Genomic DNA, 16,823 nt, shown 5'->3' on the forward strand with positions numbered 1-16,823 from the left:
TTTAAAGATAACAGCTCAACCCAGTTTCTGGTCTCTTTCTCTGCAATCTGATACACCATGGGCATCTACCACCCTGAAGCTGCTCTAACAGACAGGGTGGACTGAAGCATGAAACTCTGAACCAAAGCACTCCTTCCCTCTCCTAAGTTGCTACTGTCTGATATTTTGTGACAGCAATGAAAAGGTGACTAAGCCACTGATGTATCATATGCCTGTCAATCACTGGGAAAAGTGCCAGCTGTTCTCACTGCAGAGCAGTACTCAGGGGAGAGGATGGATCTGCAAATCACTTGATTCAATCACTTTACAAGCCTTGCACAGGACATCACAAAACTCATCCTGATTTATCCATTAAATTTCTTCCTATGTTTTAAATTAGCTTACAAAATAGTTTGTTTCCTTATGGCACTTTCATGCATGGTTTGTTTTGGCTGGTTCTCTTCCCCTTTCAGATTCTCCTTGAAAGTAGTTATTGTATTTTATTCATAATCTTTATTATTAAAGTTTCTAGTAAATAAAAACATTATACACCAAAATTAACCAGATTCAGTCGGCATGGTAACAGAAGCCTTTATTCCCAGCACTCAGGGAGGCAGAGACAGGCAGATAGCTGTGAGTTGGAGGCCAGCCTGGTCTACAAAGCCAGTCCAGGACAGCCACAGCTAGACAGAGAAACTCTGTCTCAAAAAATTAAAGGAGAGAAATTAACCAGACTCAAAGTCTATTCAATTTAATGAATTCATATACTATGAGAATTGGCTATCAAAACAGAAACTAGGAAACCTCACATTACATTTTTTTACTTTCTGTATAAAATGTGTTTTATGTATGTATCCATGAGCAAACTTTTTAATGAAGCTTTTATTTTAGAAAGTATTTTCAAAAACAGGTAAGCCAGGCTGGAGAGATGACTCAGAGGCACTGGCTCTTACGGTCCCGAGTTCAATTCCCAGCAACCACATGATGGCTCATAACCATCTACAATGGGATCTGGTGCCCTGCTGGCTCACATGCAGGCAGAATACTGTATAAATACTAAATACATAAATATTTAATAATAATAATAAAGTGGTTTGCCACCACTGCCCTGTGAAAATTTTTTTTTAAAAAATCACATAAATTTTCTTAGTTTATTAATAGAAATAGCATTGTTCATGGGGAGCTAATAGAAATATTCGAAACAGAAGCTGTACTACAAGACCTCTCAATCTACAGGAATGTAAGTACCTGTTGGTGTTACGTGTCGGTGGACCTGGGTTCAGTTGGTGTTTTTAGCATGTTTGAGTGTAAGCTTTCAGAGACTCTTTGAGAAACCACAAACCTCTCCCTCTACCCGAAAGCCCCTATTCATTTGCCCACTGTTGTTGCAGAGGCTGGCAGATAAGAAAGGAGAAATTAAGACTGGAAGGAGCCAAGGCCCAGCCACTGGTTAGGACAGAACTGAGGTCCTACGTCAGGGAGGACATCTCAGTTCTCTGTGAGGGCCAGGATGCTCTTGTAGCATCAGAGCTGGTGGACTATGAGACAAGTGGTGGTGAGTTTTTGGCTCAGAGACAAAGCAGGCTGTCCAACAGTTTAAGAACCCAGGTTCTTGGTCCTGAGTCGGGGTGAAGGTTTGCTCTGTTTCATGCCCCTGTCTTCCCTTGAGTTGCATTATTTGGAAAATGGCCCCTTTTTAGCTCTAGTTGTTTCGAATGGCTTTAGCAGTTATCAGTTGAATGCTCTTTGGGTACAGATAATCTTGATCCCCAACCTCAAACTTTCCCACTGCCTTCTCTCTCAAGCTTTCTACTACAACAAATGCCGTTCCTTCAGTGCTATTCGCCCTCAGTGCTGGTTTGCTGCTACAATGAATCAAATGCGTATCACTTTTGTCAACTAACATATTCTGAGGTCCCTCTGATTTGTCTTTCATCTGTCTACCTGCTGTAGCACCCATAATCTCTCTGGGAACTACTTCTCTCTCATAGGCTAAGGTCATGAGGAGATGGCCACGCCAACCTGGCCAATTTGGGAGGTAAATCATCCCCTCTTTCCTGGCCATGGATGGGGACTGCATATAGCACTGTGTACTGCTTTCCTGCCAATCACACTCAGAGCTGAGAGGGAAGACTGTTTCTGGGCTTATTTGCATACCAGAGAAAATTTGCATCCTGTTACCAGAAAGATGAGGGAGAAAGGGAGGGAAGAAAGAAGAGAAAGAGGGGGAAAAATAGATAATATACAAAGGAAGACCAAGTCAATATACAGCATTCCTTGAATTTTCTTACTACTCAAGTTCCCATACTATTTTTGTGTTCCTAATTATAGAAATATTTTGAAGTCATTAATTTTTATTCCATATAGTCTCACTCAACTGTCCCAAAATCTATCTTCTCAACTTCCACTTCTCTGGAATGTCTCCCTGACAGACTTTATAAACAACTAAAAACAAAAAAGCTTGACAATCTAACAAATTCTACTGCCTTCTCAGCTTTTCAGCATTGCGTGATGCTTCTTTTTTTTCTTTTTCTTTTTTGTTGTTTGTTTGTTTTTTGAGACAGGGTTTCTCTATGTAGCCTTGGCTGTCCTGGACTTGATTTGTAGACCAGACTAGCCTCAAACTCACAGTGATCAGCCTCTGTCTCCCTGATTGCTAGGATCAAAGGCATATACCACCACACCCAGCTGCATGATGCTTTCTTAATACCCTCCTCTTAAAAGCTTCCCTCTCCCTCTCACTCTCCTCTCCCTATCTCTCCCTCTCTTTCTCTCTCTCCCTCCACCCTCTCTCTCTTTCATTTTCTCTCTCTCAAATGAAACAATTATTTGATACATTCTATTTTTATTACTCTGGGATTATGATTCCCACCTTCCAGCTTTCAGAGATTTCTGGAAGGAACTCCATTTAGGAGACACACAGGGCACAGCCTTCATTTCTGTGCTCAGTGAGCCTCCTAAGCAGGCTCTTGCCCATAGCCTGCCCACTGGAGATGCAGTCCAGCTCAAAGCTCAGTAAGTGTCCTGGGAAAGCATTTAGAGTGTGAACACTCGCTGAAAGTATAGCAGCTGGTCAGCCTCATAATGGGTAAGAGGTTGGCTGAAAGAGCCCAGAATGAGAGCTGTGGGTACAGCTTAGTCAGGGTAGAAAGTCTGGCTCTCATGCAGGAATTTCTGGGTTTGCTCTCCAGCACTGAATAAAACTGGGAGTAGTGTGCACAACTGTAACCCAACACTCAGGCAGGAAGATTACAAGCTAAGATCATCCTTAGCTACGTAAGTTCAAGGCCAGCTGAGCTACAGGAGATCCCAAAACAAAACACAACACAGAGTGCTTGATTATTGCAGTTTAATTCCTCCCAGTCCTATAGCGTGAGCTCCTCAACACTTGCTCTTCTTCTATTTGTATGGTTCTTTCCAGTCCTTAATAAGTCACTCAGTTCTGCATGATCCCCCCGAAAACAGACTTATCAAAAAAGATGCCTGTTGTCATTTGGAATTGCTCACAGAAGGCTACAACAGAAACCCATCACTTGTCCACTTCCAAGTGCTGCTGACAATGTCTGCAGAAAGGGATTCGAACACTCTTGCCTGTGCTTGTAGGTCAACTCCCGGAACACACAGAAACCATCTCGAGCTAGTCTCAAATGAGACTTTTTTTTTTTCTTCAACCAAAGTCTTCCGGAATTCTTTTCCTGATGAGGTAGTTTCTCCCTTCTGCAACCTCCTTGACACCTGCTGTCTTTCTGTTTCTAACTCATGTGCTTACATTCAGGCCTGCTGAAGCTGCTGTTCAAGGCCCAGTGTCCTCTTAGACTTTGGTAAGGTTGCCAAACTTCACATAGCCAGCTTGAAGGACTAACTGATGGATGATTCTTTAGTAACCAAGCAACAGAATTGAAAGATTCTGAGTCCTGGTGCCCCCCCCCCCCACATACACATACATTAAGTCATATATTAGAACATGAGAGTTCCCTGTGTTACCAGTATTTATCTTGTGCCAGTGGTTTTCAATAACTGAATCTTGATGGGACCTATATTTACTTTTATCACCAAAATGTAGTATTTCAGAGCCTTTTCTTTTACAAAGTTTGGATGTCATTAATTTTTGCTTAGTTCTTCATCATCACCATCATCACTGTCATCATCATTATAATTACCATCTTGTTAAGTGAGACAGAAGATAAGGCAACCTTGCAGCTGAAGAAAACGCTCATGCTTCTTTGAGACAAAGAATCCTGAGCGGTGGAGAATAGTCTTGAACACCAGATCTTTCCATCTCTACCTCCTAGGTGCTGGGCTTACAGGCATTTGCCACCACTAGTTTGTGTGGTGCTTCACACATACCAGATAAGCACCCTAGCAGCTGCGATGCATCCTTAGTCCATGGCTTCTTGTTTGTTTGTGTGTTTGTTTTTTTCTTCTTTGGGAGAAGGAGAATTGGACTCTCCCAGAAATGAGACCCTTCATGGGTTGTCCAAATCAGAGTAGTCAGCACTGAAACCACATGCGCACAGACAACATGAATATAATTATCTTCTGATGGCAGTCCATTCATTTCATTTGCCCGTTTACCAATGGGCTGCCTCCTCTTCAGTGTTCAGTTTTGTGCATTCTTCATATGTTCCATGTATTGATCCTCTGTCAGGTAAAGAGCTGGCAGGGTTTTCTCTTTCTCTAGCTTGTGTTTTCCCTTGACTGTATCTTTGCTGTGCAGAAGCTTTTTAAGTACCCTGCAATCCCAGTTGCCGGTCTCTGGCTTTGTTTCCGTATTTATGAGGTCGTTTCCCGGGGCCCTTGCCTAACACCATGTCCTCAAGTACCTTCTCTGCTCTCCTCTAGTCGTTCCTAAGGTCAGGACTAACATTAAGGTCTTTGAGACATTTGACTTAGGGCATAGAAAATGTGTGTTTCATTATGCCATTTTCATATATGTGGGTGTGTGTTGTGAAGTATATATTTTATTTGTGTAATACATAAATATAAATATATAGAGAAATAGATTTCCACACATATATATTATGTATGTATATATCATTAAGCTCTTTTGGGGGTTCTGGGCATTGAACCAAGCTTCCTGCATGATAGAGCTGAAAAGGGAACTTTAGAAGGCTGATCTCATGTGCAGCAGAAGGCTGATGTAAGGGTTGGTTCTAGAAATGAGACCCTGTGCTGCAGTTTAGTTTTGGTGCCGTGATGGTTAGTGTTAACTGTCCACTTGGCAGGTGTGCAAGTGTGTGTACATGTGTGAGAGACTATGAACAAATGTGAGTATGCTCATATGTGTGCATGTATGTATTTGGGCATGCGTGCACATGTGTGTACATTTTGTGTATATGTGTGTACATACATATGAATATGGACATAGTGTGACAGACTGTGTATTCACACGTTTTCATGTTTGTGTGTGCATGCATGTATGTTTATGCACATGTTTGTCCATGAGTGTCTGCTTGTGAGATGGGAGTGTGAACAAATAGGCAGGTATGTGTAACTCTTTGCATATAAGTTTCCATATAATTCTGTGTGCTTATGTGTGCATGTACATAATTATGTGTCACTGACTACTGTTTGTATACACCTATTCTCACGTGATTGCGCACATGTCTGCCTTTAAGTGAATGTGTTGATGTATAGATGAGTATTTTCTGAGTTCATGTGTGCATGTATATGATTGTGTACATACGCATGCATGTGCATTTTGTGCAAATGATTGAATTTGCACATGCATGTGTGCATCTAAGTGTCACTGTATTTCTGTGAGACTATTTGAATGTGCATATGTGCAACTGTTCATACGCTTTGTTTTGTTTCTCAAATGTGTATGTAGTGTGTGCATATGAATTTGCATGCATAACTTTGCATGTATATGTGTACAAATGCATTTTATCACATACATTTGAACATATATGCAGTTTCGGATACATGAATCTATATGCATTTATAAGTGTGTACATGTGTGTAATTGTAGGTATGTTTTTGTCCAGGTGATTGGGGTCCATGTGTGTGCTCATTTGTAAGTATGAGTAGGCTTTGGTGTGCAATTGAGCACATTTATATATGTGTGTGTGTTTGTCTCCTTATATGAGTGTGTTCATTAATATGTTTGTCTGACTGCATGAATGAGACTGTGAGTGTATTTGAGCCGGTGATTATGCATGTGCTTGTGTGTGTGTCTATACGTGTATTGGTGTGTATGTCTATGTGTATGTTGGTGTGTGCTGTGTGTGTGTGTACTCACGTGGATGTGTTTGTGTTAATGTGTGTGCCTTTGTGTGTGTGAATTTGTGCATTCACATGTTTCTGCACAGGCATGTACATATACTGTAGATCTGTGTGTCTTTACATGTATGTTCCTTTACTTTTATGTGTACAAGCTTTATGTGTGCTCATGTGGCCACAAATATGCTTTATTCTGCGCTTTGTGCTAGTAGGCATGCATATTTGCTCACGTTTGTATATATGTGTACACATGCATATATGTGAGTACATACACACATATGTGTGCATATGATGGAGTTTGTGTGTAGAGGGCTTGAGATGATGTGTGAGGATGTGTGCATCATCACCTGCCTCTTTTCTCACACCCAACCTTCACCGGTTCGCTGATACCGAATAAGGTGGACAAGAAACAGGATTGAGGAAATGCAACAATTAGTACTGATGAGATAACAATTTTAGACAAAATTTGATTAGTTGCCTGGAAACACTAAGGTAATTTGAAGCACCACTAGATTTATGAACACTGTTACAATTAATGAAATCCAGTAAGTGCCAATATTCAGAGCAATCGACAATTTTCATATGCCAGCAACAACCAGAAGGAACAAGAACAAGGTGGTGGCCTGCACAGTGGTCTTGGCAATGACGTCTGTGGATCACTCTCGCACAGATGTCCTTCTGCTGGTACCTGGCTGTCACATTCTCCTGTAACAGGCATCTCTGAGGCTCAGGCCCTCATTCCTTTCCCAGGGTCTCAAACTCGTTTCTGACCCAGGCAAGAACCTCCTCTCCCTTTGTATCAATTCCTCACATGACCCCGGAATCCGGCTCAGACACATTCATTCTTCAAGTGCTCTTGCTGGAGAGCTGCTCTGAGAAGGCCTTATTCTTTCCCCGTTAGCCTGTCATTTCTGGCTAGGGGCTGCTGGGCTTGGCTTTCCTGGCTGAGGCTGCTTCTGCTTTGGCTTCAATATGTTGACTCAATTTGGAGAACATTTTTTTAAATGTTATTCTCAGATTTTATTTTTTTTTAAAGTCAGAAAACCTGAAAAGAATAAGGGAGATATATAAAATGAATCAGAAGCAAGTGGGAAAGTTAGAGGAGGAAATAGAATGTGGATGTTTGCTCACAAAAGAGTGTCTGTAGCCATTCTGCATGTGTTTGAGCTTCCAGAAACCCTGACCAGAAAGAAAGAAAGAAAGAAAGAAAGAAAGAAGGAAGAAAGGAAAGAAAGAAAGAAAGAAGTAGGAAGGAACAGAGGAAAGGGTGTAAATAAGATAATAAAGCTGTTAATGCCCCACTTTTTGGTTAATGGATTTATAGCTTTTTTTTTCTTCTGAGGATTGAACTTTGAACTAAGCAATGAAACAGCATATCTTCCCAGCAATGGGGCTCAGCGCATGAGCCTGAAAACCCAAGACCAGTGTGTACATGTCAGAGCCAGACTGTGATGTGTGGACTTAACATAGGAGATTTTTCCTGCCAAAGTGTCCAGGGATGCAATGGGAACAGAGTAGGAAAAGTAGAAGAAGGAAGGAGAGAAAGAGGTCAGGTAGGGTCATGCAGAAGAAGAGAGAGAGAAGGGAAGGGGGAAGGGAGGAAGAAATATAGAGAGGAATCACCTGAGGAAACAGGGATGATGGTCCTGAGGGCTGAAGCCATTCCTTAGATGCTCATAGAGCCTGGGCTGCTCCTTTTATAGACGGGGAAACTCATCTGCCTGGTCTGCTCCTTACATTTGGAAAGTTACATTTTGGAAAGTTACATTTACAGGAGAGCTTGTTTTCCTGCCTCTGTAGCCAAATGCTGGTGTCATTCTGGGAATGATTTCAATTTTCTGAGTGCTGGGCCCTCAAATCTCATTCTATGAAACCTGCTTCTGGAACTCTTCCTTAGGATCCTAGTTCCAGATAATGTTTATGAATTCCTGAGATTCTCAATCAAAAGCAATTAATCGTCACCGGTTTTACTTGCTTATTTCTAGCTAGTCTCCTTAGCTCTTCGAATTTATCCACTTTGGAACCTGTGCCCTCCTTTAATTCTAGTCACAAGGAATACCAGGAAGAGCTCGGGCAAACTTAGTTGTATCCCTTGCCCTCCGGAACTGGCCATCAACATGGAGTGTGAGCTGTTTTCATTCGTAGCTTGCATTTTCCACTGGTCACTTCAGCCTTCCAGCCATGCTCTAGTCTATATTTTCCTAGGAAACAGGGATGATTTTAAGATTTCAAACTGCTGCCAAGGTCTTGACCCTCTTGGGATCACCTCTTGTATCTTTGATATAGTGTGTTTCTATGTACCAGTCATTAGAGTCAGCTCAAGGCTAAATGTCCCTGCCATGAAGGAGCAGTAACAGCAGAGGTGACCCGGTAACATGTGAGTGTTTTTGGAGGGGTTCAAATGAGACCCTGGGGACTACAGCTGGTTTCCTGGAAATGGTGAACTAAGAGATGGATAAGAGTTCAAAATAAGGGCCTTATTCTTGGGAGCTTTAAGAAAGGATGATATGTATGTGAAGAACATATTGTACCAGGAATCAACCAGGTAAGGTTTATGGAGAAGGAGGGAGAAGGTAAGGGAGGGAGAGAGGGAGAAGAAGAAAGAAAGAAAGACACACACACACACACACACACACACACACACACAGAGGAGAGAGAGAGCTCAGCAGATGGAGAGAACAGGAGGAGAGAGCAGGCAGAGAGAAAGTGACACTCTGGCTGGTTCCCCACCAGCAAGCACCAGTGAATTTCCAGCTAGGACGGCCCAGAGGCTCAAGTTTGAAATCAAAGATGAAGATGTTCTGGTACTGGGGAGACAGGGCTTCTCTAGGTCAGGAATGACTTGCAAAGACAAGCTAGAGTTGGCAACCTCTGGATAGCTAGTGCAGACCCCAACTCTAATTCTTCAGGAAGGAGAGTTTAGATGCTATTATCATACCTGTCCACTTCTGCTCTTCCAACCTCAAAGCTAACATCACTCTTTTCAGAGAGTTCAGACAATAAGTGTTCATCAGTGGAGACCTTGGTTCTTAACAGGACACTATCAAAGCCATCTTGGTATGATGGCTGGCAGGAATAGGCTAGTTTCTGCAGCTGGACTTCCCTTTGCCTGGACCTGTAGCTTAGTCATCCTGGTGAGGCCCTGGACTTCCTTGTATGGTCAGACAAGTAGAGCTGGAGGGTGGTGCTAGATGACCTGACCCTGGGGCTCCCTCAGTATCTGTCTGCGTTGCTTTGGGCAGATTCCAAAGAGCAGACAGGCTGGGGAGGAAGGGAGAAAGGCTCTTAAAATAGCCCCAGGCTGCTTTCCTTTCCTTTAAAAAAATGAGCTAGAGCTAGAAGCTCCATGTGGCCTTGGAGGAGTTAGCCTGCCTGGTAGCACATCCTAGTTAGTATGCTGTGCACACATTCTGTTTCACAGCCTATGAGCAGTAGTTATTGCTTGAGGAAAAAACAGTAGAACACTACATGTTTGAATATAGCACATTTAGTAATTATTGCCAGGTGAAACACATTTTACTTCTGTGTGCATCAAATAAAATCATTCCTATGTATTATTATTAAAGATTTGGAGATTGAACCCAGGGCCTCTCATGGGTTAATGATTCATGTGTGTGTGTTCATATGTCTGCAGGTGAACATATATATGTGTGAATGCTTGTGCAGAGGCCAGAGGACATCCTCAGGTTTTGCTCTGCAGGAGCTGTTCATTCACCTTGCTCCTTGCAACAGTGTCTCTCACTGCTCAGAACTCAGCAATCAGTGAGGCTGCCTGGCCAACCAGCCTGGAGGATTCACCTGTTACAGCCCATCCAGCACTAAGATTACAGACACCTGGATTTTTCTTTTTTTCTGTGTCTCATTTTGTTTTCCTGTATTAAAAAGGACCTTAATATAGATTGGGACGAGAAGACAAGGCATATTACTTTTTTGTTTGCCTTTGCATATATATATATATATATAAAGATATATATATACTACAAACAGACATATACTATATATAGTACATATATATATATATACATATATATACTTTGCATGTACATCTGCACATCAGAAGATGGCATCAGACAGGTGTGAGCTTCCGTGTGGGTGCTGGGAATTTAAGTAGGACCTTTGGAAGAGCAGTGAGTACTCTTAACCAGTGAGCCATCTCTCCAGCCCTGTTTTGTTTTTGTTTTCTTTTGTTTGTTGAGACAGGGTTTCTCAGTTGTACTGCAACTTTCTAAGCAGAGCAGGCTGGCCTTGGACTCAGAGATCTGCCTGCCTCTGCCTCAGACATTGCTGGGATTAAAGACGTGTGCCACCATATCCAAATACACACTGCAGAGAAATGGGAGGGCGAGAGGCTGAGCCTCAATAGGAGGGATGGGATATCATTTAAGGCTTAAAACTGTCTCTATAAAAAGCCAGAGGTGTCTCCACAGCTGTGCAAGATGGCAGAGCTGTGTTTCCAGTAGGGTGGGGGTGGTAGCCACTTACCTACTCACTCCTTCTTATTGTGCAGATCAGAGTGCTGCAGGGGTTGGAAAGCAGATTCACTTTTGTGGGTTAAAAGTCAGCATTTCGAGCTGCATTTGTGTTCCAGGCTCCTCTGTCTCTGGCACCGCCAAGTGCACTGTTGAGTTCCTCTGAGGAAACACTGTGGGGCAGAGATACGATGCCAGTCATCTTCCGGAGGCAGTTCAATAGGTAGGATCAAAGGTTTTGCCCAGCTGGTAGGTCTGTTTCCATAGTAGAAAAGCTTTCAGGAAAAAAAAAAAAAAAAAAGCTCTGCAAATGATTACTGATAAGCATGATGATAAAGACAATTAAAAGGGTTAATGTAACAAGCTTCTCCCAGTGTCCCAAAGTCCTCCAAGCCTCACTGGTTTTAGAGGACTACTTGAGAACTGAAGTGTCCAATATGTGCATCTGTGTGATGACTTATCTATTATAGGCCAATTTCTCCTCTGTTTAGGGCCATAGTAAACAAGGCAGCAGTGAAGAAACAACCCGCCTCCATCTTAGCCTTAAAAGCCATCTTACAGTAAAGAGAAACTAGGTTCATTCCTGTTTATGATGAAACCTTTTCTTTCTCGAGGATTGGGCTATGCTCCACCTGTAACTTTAAAATGAGGTTTAAACATTTAAAACTACAAATGACTCTGTATAGCCTATTCCAGGAATGGCAATCACGTCATTTCAAAACCTTGCTCATACCCATCTTGTAACACTCCCTTTGCTTCAAAGGGTGACATGACCACCACGACTGACTACCTCGTTACACTGCTATGATGCCCTTGTTACACCCACCTTGCAACCATATCTTTGTTTCAGGAGGGACTATCTGCTCCTATAAGCCCCCTACATTGGCCCCAAGCACCCCATTTGGAAACCCTTTACCCGAGAGCTAGAACGGCTTTGTTTTCTTTACCTTTAATGCTGACCTCTCCTACTCTTTCCCCACCCCTTAAGGGAGAGCCATCCTGTGTACACAATTTTTTTAAAAACTTGTTTTAATTAATTGCTTTCTTTAATTGACCATAATGATTTGTGTTGTTGGTCTTTCTCCTCCTGTCTTTGGGATTGACACCTGCCACCTCCATTCCTTCTATAATTGGAATGAGGAGAAGGGCAGCCTGCCTGTACCACAGGTACAGCAGCCCAGAGGGGTCTAAGAGGTGGGTCTCTTCCTATCCTGAAGACGAATACACTTGGGGAAGTATAGGCACAACTGTACAGCACACTGGATCATCATGTGGATGTTCTGACGTCATATATGAGATGAGAGTGGTGGTACTGACAAGCCAGGTTTCATTAGGAACGAAAGAAGCTGAGTTAAGAGTGACGAGAGGCAGAAGGGGGTGGGGGTGGGGCTGCGCACCAGAAATGTGGTAATTTACAGTGAGAAGACATGAGGCATTTTCAGTCACCGTCTCCCAAGTAACAGCAGTTTCTGGAAACAAACAAGCAGATAGGCTGGAAGTCTTAGCCCTTGGAAATTCTGCTCTTAAACCAATGTATTATGAAACCCTGACTTTTAAAGAAATTTAGCAGTTTTGTGCCAGCTCAGGTTGGGGGCAAACTAGAAGGAGGAAGCATAATAAAAAGGTCAGGTGAAAACTGGGCACAGTGGTGCACACCTATAATCCCAGAACTCCTAGAGGACAGCCAAGGCTACACAGAAAAACCCTGTTTCAGAAAACTAAAACAAAACCAAACAAAGTGAGGCAGGGACCTCCTTAAGAGTGGAGTAAATTAAATAGCCTGAGGGGTTGGGAAATACCTGCCAGCAGCCTCAGGAGCCTGAGGGTGGGGAGGGAGAGCAGGTGTGGAAATCAGAGGTTTTTCTCTAGTTGACCTACAGGACTAATACAGTGGAGGGGTCAACACAGCCTGCTTTGTATGGTAAACAGACCTATCATACACAGCCTGTCCAGTTAAACAGAATCTTATTCCCCAGGCAGATCCAACAACCCAAGATAAATGCAGGAGGCCTGTTTATTTGTGGGTACCCAGGATTACTAGTCACAGGCTTGGAGCAATCCCTCATAGTTCCCCTCAACACAAACAGAAAGGTGGTGCCATTTAGTCCCCCTGATTGGAGGTCATGTTTACACCTATCCATTATGGACAGAAGTATTTCTCCTCTTTGTTGCATCATGACCTTTTACCGGGGATCTTTTTATCACCTTCCTGGATGGACTGTGACTTACCAAAAGGATGCCTCTATAAAAAAATGCTTGGAATCTCCATTTTTGAGCACTGCAGGGGTGGGGTCACTGGAGCCTGAGAATTGAGCCTAGCTTCAGAATTTGGGGTGTAATGATCTTTCTTATCTCACTGGGGTCTCCAAATACTATCAGGATTCAAAAGTTCCACAGTTTTGAGCCAAATTTGAAGCAAGTTTTAATTAAATACTGACCAGAATGGACTTTGGTTAGGATCACTCTCTGGAATTCCCAGTGCGTGGTGACTGTTGGGGTAAGATTTAAATCATATGACGATTACAACAGATCTTTTATGTGAAAGAGGTTTATTAGGTGGATATGGAGAGAGAGAGAGAGGGGGAGAGCAGGATATGATGGAGAGAAAGAGGGAGGGGGGAAGAGAGAGAGAGGGCACCCCGATAGAGAAAGGGGAGAGGGCCAAGAGAGTCCAAGAGAAGGGGAGCAAAAGAGAAGGGACCAAGAGAGGAGAGACCAAGAGAGAGCAAGAGAAACCAAGAGAGGGACCACATGGCCTGCTGGTCCCTTTAAGGGGGAAGGTAACCATGGCTTCCAGGTGTGGCCACCTGGCCAGCGACATGATGACATCATAAATTGCTAGGCAAACCAGGAGCAGGTTTAGTTCCAAAATCCTAACAGTGACAAGACACATATTGCAGGGGCCTTTTAGGATAAAATCATAAGGCCACAGTATTTTCCCATGTGACTATATTATTTTTTAAGAACTTCAACTCCCAACATTCCAGGAAGTTACTCCGAACATTCCAGGGGCTTACAGGTTAACTCTGGGTCTTACAGATAGTGGGAAGGTTTACGTTTTATGAGATCAGTTTTAAACATGGGTTCATTTTGTCCTTTAATCCAGTTAGTCTTTGCTAGGATTTTTTCCAGTGTGGAAGGAGGTGAGAGTAAAATAAATAGACATTCTGGCCATATTAAGTGAGGATATATAACCAAACAAGAGTCCTATGTGGGTGAGAGTCTTAACTTGAAGGGACCTAGTGTTAGTATTTAGGCACCTGCTTCTGGGTTGCCTAGGAACCCATGATGTCATCATGTGTCACCGGCCAGGTGGCCACACCTGGAAGGCATGGTTACCTTGCTCCTTAAAGCGACTCACCACATTGTGTCTCTCTCCTCCCCTTCTTCGGTCAGGGCACCTGCTCTCTTTTTCCCCCATCATGTCCTGCTCTCCTTTTTCTCTCTCTCTCTTCATCTCCATCTAATAAACCTCTTTCATATAAAATCTGTTGTGCACCTGATCATCATTCATTAATTGGTCCTAACACCTAGTCCAGATGACATGGTCCATTTCCTGTTCTGGTTTGGAAAAGGCTTGACATGGGAATGATGGACCCAGGTTCAGATCCTGTCAGCCTTGACTACAGGTGACATCATCAGGATGATGGTGTTAGCCTCATTCCTGACATGTGCCAGTTTTTCTGTATGAAACTTCTTAATATGTGCTTGGTTCCCAGGTTGGATTGAATGGTCTGGATGGGCATCTTTAACAATACAAGAGACTTACCATAACTGGTGAGTGGTGTGCTGCCAAGCACAGAGGGCTTTCCTCAGCCCATACCTTAGTAAACTGTCATTTCAATTCTCGAGCAGGGTTCCTGGGTCTGGAATTGTTTCTGTTGGGTCTGGAAGAGCTAGAAGATAGTCTTCTGACAGAGGGTAGTCAAGCAAAGTTGGTAGGTAGGTGCAGAAAAAAATTTAGGTTTTTTTTTTTTGGAATAAAAAGAATGGTGGTGCCTAATTTTTGAAGAAGATTTCTACCTAGAAGAAGTAAAGGCAATCTGGAAATACCACAAGGTAGTGGAGCTATCTCCACTTCCTCCCCATCTTTTATTTTTTTATTTTTATTTTTATTTTTTTGTGACTCTCTTCCTTGGACAGTAGAGTAGGGGACTTAGACTGAGTTGACTGGAAAGCAGGCAACATAATCCTTGCCTGTCTGCAGATGGCTTAATCAGTCAATCAGCAGCCAAGGCAGCTTGCCTCTCTGCCTTTCAGTATCTTGGTTATAAACTTTGGGGACCATTTTGATGTGCTGAGGAGTATTTTCCTGCAAAGCCCTCTAGCTTTCTTTTTTTCTTTTTTTGTATATTTCTGGATCTTATTGAGTGACAAAAGCCAGTTTTAATGCCCTAGCATTTTCCAGACACAGTGCATCAAAAGGGGTATAAATTCTGAAAGCATGTAGAAACCATGCTAAGACTGCCTCATGACACTCTTCTGGGCTCTGAAGAACTTCAATAACTTTAGACAAATTAGTGGGTTTTCAAGGTACACCTGATTCTAGTCAGAAAGTACTGGTGAAAAGTGCCTGGGACTTGTAAAGATACTGGGGTCCCAATAGGGGTACTTCGATACAAAGGCTGTCTTAAAAGACAGTAGCTTCTCAGCATCCATACCAGTGGCTGAGGCCAAAAAGTCTTCCTTGCCTCTGCTGTTAATCCTGAAATTCTCATGAGAAAAACTAGTTCTGCAATTTTGAGCCAAATTTGAAGCAAGGTTTAATTAAGTTTTAACCAGAAAAATGAACCCAGGTCCATCCCTGGGTTCTCAGAGAGTGACAATGAGACATATGTTATGGGGGCATTTTAAGGACAAAACTCTATGGCCGCCATATTTCCTTTGTGGCCTTGTTATTTTTCAAGAAGTACAATTCCCAGCATTCCAGAAAGTTCCCTTGCCCTTGGGTAGGTGGGGCTCACAGATTAATTTTGGCTCTTACATTTCCCTCTTGAGTTGTATCCTGAGTTAAATCTTTGACTCTGTGACCTATATATATATTGGGATCTAATAACCATCAGCTTCAGTACCCAGATAGGAATTATCATCTAGTTGAGGCATCAGTGATGCAAGAGCCAACAGTAATTAGCAGAATCAGAAGGGCCAAAGGCCCTGTGATGGCTGACATCAGAGTTACTATCTAGGAGGAGCCTGGAAATGGATGGATACCACTTATAGTCATTTCATCTCAGGTCCTCTTTTTGTGTTGTTGTTTTGAGTATAGATAGATTATAATCCCAAATTGTTTGTATAGGAAAACAATTGTATTATATGGCTTTTTTATTAAAAAACAAAACAAAACAAAACAAAACAGTTTCTTGATATGGTCCCCAGTCCCCATCTAGTAGCTAAATCTGAATCTTGGGTTAGAGTCTGCTCTAGTTATCATAAACCTTTTTTTTTTTTTTTCAGTCCACTGGTCTTGCACAGTGGGCTGGGCTACTTCATCAAACTTAGAAATACAGAGATGTCTGGCAGACATCTCTCATCCACCATGCCATGGCTTTTTTCTTAAAGCCATATAATACCTTTTTATTCTGTATAAGATAGGCCAAGTACCCTATCCTACATAGAACAATTTCAGTTAATGAATGAACATGTTGATAAATCTGGACCCATTTTCCTGGTATCCAATTAGGCAATATAGGTAGCCATTTTGTCTCCTATAACAAAACTTTTCCTTTTGACGTAGCATTTCAGCGTGTTAGGGGACAAGGGATGTCATAGTCTCTTCTGTAACTACTTCCAGCTGAAACTAGGACATTATTGTCAGGGCCCAGGAAGGCTGAAAGGCAAGTCAAAGGTTGGGCAGTGGGACATTTGTTAGAAGCACCTGATTAGCTGATGCAGCTGAAGAGAGTGGGAGAAATCACATAGGCTGGACTGGTGTACATCGATGGCTCAGCAGTGATTTCCTCAATGGTGTCTGTCAGCCATATTGTCTGCTGAGACAATATAGACTAGGGACAGAAGTTCATCAGGAACTTAAAGACAAATCTTACACTTGGAACTTTCAGGCTCATGTTCCTAATAACTGGGGAACCAGAGGAGTCTCAAGACTAGGGTATCAGTGATGCCATTCTTAGGAATAGATAGGTGGAGAACCTTAGG

Source organism: Meriones unguiculatus, chromosome 19 (assembly GCF_030254825.1).
Source record: "Meriones unguiculatus strain TT.TT164.6M chromosome 19, Bangor_MerUng_6.1, whole genome shotgun sequence".
Lineage (NCBI taxonomy): Eukaryota > Metazoa > Chordata > Mammalia > Rodentia > Muridae > Meriones > Meriones unguiculatus.